Consider the following 8231-nt stretch of genomic DNA (forward strand, 5'->3'; position numbering starts at 1 on the left):
CAAGCCTGAGGCTCTGATACCATGTTGATTTTTATGATTTCTGAGGAGAATATTCTTATTAAACTTTTTCTACATATTTATTACAAGTCCTAAATCTATTTATACAACTTTTCTCCAAGTTACCGTTGGAGTCTTTTTTACCGTAAATGGATACGGTGTACAGTTACCGTTTATTATTTTGCACTAAAGGTTTATTTCCTATTTTGACCCTTTGATCTATGATGTGCGGCTGAGATCATTCCTCTTGATTTTCTTCTTTATTTTCAACAGTCTAATTCCATTTTTGCTAGATTTCACCATGGTCATACTATTTGAAGGTTTTTTCTCTCTCAAGCGCACAAATTGAGTATCCACTTATTGTTTGGTGGGTGGCGTGAGCATTTATCATTAATGTGTGCTCGAACTTTGATCAAAAACCCTAACTGTGGAGGAGAGGGGGAATGGGTAAAAGCGGAGGAGAGGATGATTGGAGTGGACTTAATTGGGGAAAAAGTGAGCGGGGATTAGAAAATGAATTCACATTCCCTCAGGTTACCTGACTGAGTACATTGAATCCTAGAAATTGAAATTTTAACTTGGCACGAATCTTAGAACACAACTAATACTGCCCTTCGCCATTTTGAGCACCCACCGGCTGAAATTAAATATGGACCATCCATTTCAATTATGTTGAGTCGAGTACCTAGAAGGATACGGGTCCTTAACAATTTATCCAATATATATGGACTATTTCATATTAAAGAGCCGACTGTAATAGTATCACATCAAGATCGCACTATTATAAAAGGCCGATCCCGATAATGTTTGAACAATCAGTATTAGTTCTTTTTTAAATGATCGATTTTTGATATATAGTGACTTTTAAGATCACCTTATTTTTGTCCAATCCTGTAAGGTATTAGTATTATATTTTTGACATATTCAATCTTGATGAAGCGATACTATTTATATATTTTCTACTAGTGTGTTAAAGTTAATGAGAGTAAATAAGATGTAGAGATAGAGAGGGGGAAACGAGAGCTCTACAAAGACATTTTGTTAATTAGTTTAGAGAAGAAGTATTTTGTTTGAAAATATTGAAAGACAGAGTACCATAAAAAACTGAACTTAGAGTGGGGAAATTGAATATTATGCTATATTTATGGAAAAAAATGACTATTTTAAAAAAATTGAATGGATACATTGGAAATTTTCCCCTTTTTTACTATATTATATAGCAGACTTCACCTGAACTTAGAGTGGAATTTGTTCCAAACTTTGCTGATTATAGATGAGTTTCTAGTGTTTCAATTAATGTATGATGTTCACATAGATTATATGCAATTTTGTAGTTCCTCCCCTGGGTACTACAACGGCCTCGCCTCCCTCTTCTTTAACACAAACAACGATGCATTCCGCAACCTCTTTAGCTCTGACACCCAAAACGAGTTCCACTTCTCCTCTTCATATTCTTCACCGCATTTATTCCTTAATAAGGAATATAATTTCACGCTCTACGGATCAAAATCCCATTTCAGAGGTCTTTGTTGCCTCGTTTTGTTTAACATATATATATTTTTATATATTTTAAATCATGAGTTGGGATCAAATTATCCAACATATTTTCAAATCTTTATATGAGAGCCCATTTCTCACTTTGTGGGTTTCGGACCCATTACCTCTCACATGAGAGCCATATATCTTTGACCAATCGTGCTAAATTCTTTGTTAGTTTCTCTCTTTTGAAACACTGAAACCATAAGTGTCAGCCTTTGTTAGTGTTAAGCAATAATTAATAACAGGTCTCTTTTCTATCTAAGCGTTCCTGTTTATTGGTACAAGGTTGCAAATATTTAAAATAATATATAGTGATTTCAATCTTTTATTGTAGGTGAAGGGTTATTTATGGAATCAGTATTATTTGTTCAAGATTTTATTGAAAGGTTAACATACCGGATTGGTCAATCTTTTACTGGTAAGAAAATTATTTAACCAATCATGTTTAATTATGCTTTTGAATAACTGAAACTAAAAATACCAGGTCTCTGTTGTGCAATTCATGATTCACTAGCTATGCAAGCCAAAACAACACAATTCAGTCCTCTGATGGAACAAATTAAGTGTATTATTTGTTCCAATCAAGTTATCAACAGCCCAGATAACATTGTAAGTGTTGTGTTAAAATTATTAGTTTTTTGAAATGTAGTCACTAGTACAAAAAACTCATTTACTGACTGTTAAAAAACCCCTTTATTGACTGTTATTGAGGCGTCAGTGATGGCACCGCCAGTATAGATACTCAACACTGACAGGTAAAAAACAGTTAGTGTAGATAGCCTACACTGACGGTTTAAAAAACAGTCACTATAAGCACCCTACACTGACTTTTTTTTTTTAAAAACAGTCACTGTAGTCACCCTATACTGACTGTTTTTTTTAAAAACAGTCACTGTAGGCACCCTACACTGACTGTTTTTAAAAAAAACAGTCACTGTAGGTACAGTGTTGGCATAAAAAATTTGGCATAATTCTGCTTGTATCGGGGCTAGCCTCCATATTTTTGTTAGCCATATATAGTACTATACTACATTCATTGACTGTTAAATAGAAGATCATGCAAATAATGTACAAAACATAAACAAAAGACAACACAATTTAATAACATAAGATATTCATTCACAAAAAAACCACACTATAGTAAAATTTACATAACACATAGTAACAAAATATGCATTTGAAATTAACAACATGTTATAACTAATTTAGAAGTTGTCCAAGAAAAATGTACACCATTGTCGTGTTATTGCATGAAGTTGCGTCAATGTTTATTTTTCTGTCGGAAAGTCACACTGCATGAATACAAATTAAGAAGTTAATTTTATCCAAGTTATATGAAAAATGAATCAATTTCAATCATAAAATACATACATTAGGAAAAATATCAAATTGCGTAGTGACTAGGTTTTGCATGTGTTTCATGACATAAAATCCACACACCTTGCCACCTTTTTGCGTAGGGCTCTGAAATATTCAATGTAAGTAAAATAATTGCCCAAGAGAGCTCAATCGCATAAGAAAGCAAAAAATTAAGCATTAAATTAAAACTCAAGTGTACAAGTTCATACCTTAATGAATTGCCACACACATTGCGTTGATCCCTCCTTGTGCACTCCTCCGGACTCCACATAAGATTCAAAAATGCTGAAATTTTATTAAATATCAATGAATTAATTAGTATTACGAACAAATAGTACGATGATTGTAAGTAAATGAAATTAGACTAAATGTTATATTTATTGCTCACTCTATATATAAATCGCACCATGATTTCATAATCTAGTTCCCTTGATGCTAGAGAATCAATAACATACACCATACACTAATAATTTCAACTTATAATTTCATATGAAACCCTAGACCCGATACACTAAATTAATTTCACAAAAAAAATAGAAAACATAGTTTGGTACCACTATGATTTTGAGGGCTGCTGCCTTCTCCAACCACACCTTCATCTTCAGTCAACATTTCAATTCTTCTCTTCCTCATTGAATTAGGAATGCCAAGTTGTTTCATATACCATAAAAAAATCACATGAATTTAGATAAACCTAGAATAAACAAGTTGAGCTGCATAAACCCTAAACCTCACTTGAATTTACGTTCCTCACTTTAATTTTATTCCCACTCAAGGTTACTATCTTAGGATTTATTTTGATTCAAACTAATATTCTAATATGTTAAAATTTGATATCTTGTAATCATTCACCATGTTGTGTATTTATTATCATTTTATATCTAAAGTATGACCTGGATATGTTGTATGAATATGTAGTATGTGGCAATAATTACTATTATGTTGTTGTTTGTGTATATAATTATTTGCATGCCAAGCACGAATATTTTGGGAATATATATACAAACATCAAAAACTTGTGGTTGTAAAATTCAAGTTCTATACAATTTCGTAGCCCCAAAGTCTTAGTAAAATGAATCGGTTTTATACTAAATTATATGTTAAACAAAAGAATCGTGAATAGTTAAATGGAGTCTCTAATGGCTACTGGTACCGTATACAAGAAACAATTACCAGGTCTCTCTCCTCTCTCTCAAAAAACCGACGAAATGCAATTTTGACTCTAAATACCAGAAAATCTCATACCAGAAATGCAATTTTGGCTCTAAAACCTAAAAGATTGGAAATAAGAAATTGAAGGGAATATTAACCTGAAATTGAAGGGATATTAGGAGGAGACAGGGAGACAGCGGAGGTGTGCTCGGTTCTCAGAGGATTAGGCAGAGGGGTGCTCGGTTCGCAGTTCGCCGAGAGAGAAAGGTGGCGGAGCTGTGCTCTGATGAGACGGCAGAGGTGTGCTCGGTTCTCAGAGGAAGACGGCGGAAGTGTGCTCGGTTCACAGGTCGTCGCGAGAGCAACGTGGTGCTGATCGACAACAGTTCGCCGAGAGAGAGGGAGAAGAGTAGTTTAGGCCGAGGGAATTTGAAGTGGGAAACGAAAATTTTGGCTAGAGAGTTTGAAGGGGGATATTAATCTTATGTTGTTTTGGCGAGGGAATTTGAACGGGAAATAAAAATTTTGGCGGCTGATCGGCTTCTATTTCAGGACCTACACCGACGGTTTTTCCCTAAAAACAGTCAGTGTATGCTACAGACTTATACCAACAGTTTTAGTTTTGTATATTAAACAGTCATTGTATGTAGGGACCTACACTGACGGTTATTAAAGGTGAGCCGTCAGTGTTATTTTATTTTTTTCCTTAGTTCTATATAATAAGATGCACATGCATGATCAGTTGAATAAACCTCATAAATTCTAATGATCATGTCGTAAATATAGATTTGTGAAAATATTCAATTCTTTCTGTACTAACTCAAAATTTTATTTGTGCATTCATTAATCAAAAAGATGTGTAGTTCGTATATCATCTATGTACCTAAAATTGGTTACTTTGAAATCCAAACTATTCAATTGAAGTTTGAACTAATTTAGTCCAATTTTAAAATTTTCAAGTTTATTTAATATTTATATCAATACAAATTGAACGATATGATTTTTTTATGTAATAATACAAATTTTGAATTACTATAATATTTGTGCCAATACAAAGAACCACTGACCCTTTTATTTAAAAACAGTCACTGTAGAGTATACTATCAACACTGACCCTTTTATTAAAAAAATAGTCACTATAGGGTGAGGCAACACTGACTCTTCCTTTAACACAACAGTCAGTGTTGGTATACCTCTCAACACTGGCGGTTTTTTTGAAAAACAGTCACTGTAGGGTGAGGCAACACTGACTGTTTTTTTAATAAAAGGGTCAATGTTGGTGTATAGCTCAACACTGACTGTTTTTTAATAAAAGGGTCGGTGTAGGTTGTGATCAACACTGACGGTTTTGAAAAAAAAACAGTCAGTGTTGATTCACTGACGGTTGTTTACAATTGAACAGTCAGTGTTGAAATTCTTCTTATTTATGATTTTGCCATGCAGTCTCTACACTGACTGTTACACGTTAAAACCGTCGGTGATTGAGGGTCAGTGAAAGAGTTTTTTGTACTAGTGAGTGTTTTCAATATATTGGCAAATATATAATATTTTGAAAAAAATAAGAATCATATACGGTTTTTATATTAAAATAGTTTTGAAAGATAATTTGATACAGGTCTTAATATAAAAAACTGTATGAGAACGTACACGGTTCTATAAATGTGTACAATTGATCGACACATTCATACATGATGCATTTCGACACAATTACAAAACCGTGTTGCAATTAGTGTTTTTAACCGTGTACAATGGCATATTATTCTAAGGATGGCACATATATATTCGTTATTTTTATGGGATCGACTAACAGTCCCCCTACTTTAGTCCCCTATCTGTCCCCCGCACTAAAAGACAAAAAAAATAGTTAAAACGTGCTAACTACCACTAAAGAGCAAGATTAATGCTATCTTATTAATAGTCAAAACGTATAGTATTCATACCTACGAATTTATAGTATTCATACTTATTATCAGAACCATTTGTCATATGTAAACACAAGCTGGAGGGGACCAGTAACAACCAGGGGAACCGCTGACGTCTTGTGACAGCCTGGATTGGGGACCGCAATCGTCTGAAAGCGACATTTGCCAAGATTGGGGACCACTACAGCGAAACTATATATTATTCATATCTAAATATAGAAATATTCATATCTAAACAAATGAAGTATTCATACTGACGATTATGAAGTATTCATACATGTTTGAAATAATTTATACAATTCAAAATTCAAAGTCAGATTCATCTCTCACCCCACCTCTTCCAAGAAGTATTCATACTGACGATTACGAAGTATTCATACATGTTCAAAATAATTTATACAATTCAAAATTCATTGTCAAATTCATCCCTCACTCACCTCTTCCAAGAAGTATTCATATCTAACATGAAGTATGCATATCTAACAAATGAAGTATTCATATCTAACTAATGAAGTACTCAATATATAACAAATGAAATATTCATATATATAACTATTTATTTCTAACTAATAAAGTATTCACACATGACACTAACAATATTCACATCTGACACTAATAATATTCACACCTGCCCAGATTGGGACCAAGAAATATTCTCAACATACTAGTATGCATATCTAAAACAATGAAGTATTCATATCTAACTAAAGAATTATTCATATTGACGATTACGAAGTATTCATACATGTTCGAAATAATTTATACAATTCAAAATTCAAAGTCAGATTCATCTCTCTCATCCCACCTCTTCCAAGAAGTATTCATATGTAACATGAAGTACGCATATCTAACAACTGAAGTATTCATATCTAACTAATGAAGTATTCATATGTTGTATTGTGACAACCTTCGCTGGGCTAGCATGGACCCCCTCCAATGGTGCACCACGCTCTCCCCGCCGAATCTTGATGGTGCACCGTGCTCTCCTCGTCAGATCTCGACGGTGCACCACGCTCTCCTCGCCGGATCTCGACAGTGCACCACGCTCTCCTCGCCACGTGAGAAGATTGAAGATTGAAGAGGGTGGGTTTTGACCACGTGAGGGAACAAAAAAGGAAAGTTGTTAGGGGGACAGATAGGGGACAGATTCAAGGGGGACAACATCTTTACTCTATTTTTATAGTTCAGATTTAGTTTCTCTCTCATCAGTTTTAATCGATGAGTATCATATTCCTCGATTAAAAGATATATATATATATATATATATTCCTCGATATGTTGAATTATAGTGTGGTATATTGTGTTGTTTAGTATTGTAAATGTCTTCAAGGTTTGAAAATAATATTTATTTGTGTCCTAATATTTCCAAATGCAAAATATTTTTATAAAAATAATTTTATTTTCAAGATCAATATATTTCCTTGAATAGATATTTTTTGGGAACAGGATCCAGTGAACAATTGTAACATCTCAATTTCCGAATACTTGTAGATTTAACTAACTTCAAGTGAAATATGTTTAAAATAGCAATAAGAATTTTCAAGTATATCTATAAGACTGTAGTTTGAAAATTTGGAAAAAGTATTGTAAAATTCTTAACTAATCTAGATTGATAAATTTATTAAGTGTTTATAATAGAAATTCTGAAAATGTCGTTACTTATTTAAACTTGCACTAACTTATGGTAATTAAATTAATAGGAATTATTTGAAATTCATTTGTTTTTAACATTACGTTAATTCTTGTATTTTAAAAGTCAAGTTCATTTATAAAAATTGCAGGGGTTAAGTGAAAAATTACTAATCATTTAATAAAAAAAAGTAATAGATAATATAATTTCTTTTTAAGTTATAAAAGTAAAAAAGGGACACTTGGCAGCCATGCATCTCATTCCTATTATCAAATTTTTAAAAGTTTAAAACTCACCTAATTAACTTCTAAGTTTCTCTACACGTTCCATGCTACTGTGCCTCCAAATTTTATTCCTTTTCTTTTATTTCTATCTCTCGTTAAGGTTAGAGCACCATTGAAATTATCAGAGATTTAAGGGAGAAACCAATAAGGAAAAATAACAGAGAAAATGGCGGAGAGAAGAGAATTGATGGTGCCGGTGCTTCTATGATGACCAAGTAGAGTATTAATAATACCCAGGTCGGGTATACCCGACCATACCCGCCCGTGCCCGCCGCCCGGGGTACCCGTGCCCGAGCCCGGGTATGGGTCGGGTATGGGTCGGGTACTCGGGTACGCAGGTACGGGCAA

At 33.4% G+C, this 8231-nt stretch overlaps 1 long non-coding RNA gene across 1 annotated transcript; it reads right to left on the reverse strand.

The window, feature by feature from the left end:
* Window positions 1-2730: 2730 nt before the first annotated feature.
* Window positions 2731-3183, reverse strand: LOC144546667 (uncharacterized). The gene is made up of 3 exons (XR_013508851.1): window positions 3105-3183; window positions 2908-3000; window positions 2731-2828 (listed from the first exon to the last, which is right to left on the reverse strand). It is a non-coding gene; the product is annotated as an uncharacterized LOC144546667 (long non-coding RNA).
* Between the last annotated feature and the right edge of the window lie 5048 nt (window positions 3184-8231).

This window comes from Carex rostrata, chromosome 30 (genome assembly GCF_964058835.1).
Source record: "Carex rostrata chromosome 30, lpCarRost1.2, whole genome shotgun sequence".
Taxonomy (NCBI): Eukaryota; Viridiplantae; Streptophyta; class Magnoliopsida; order Poales; family Cyperaceae; genus Carex; species Carex rostrata.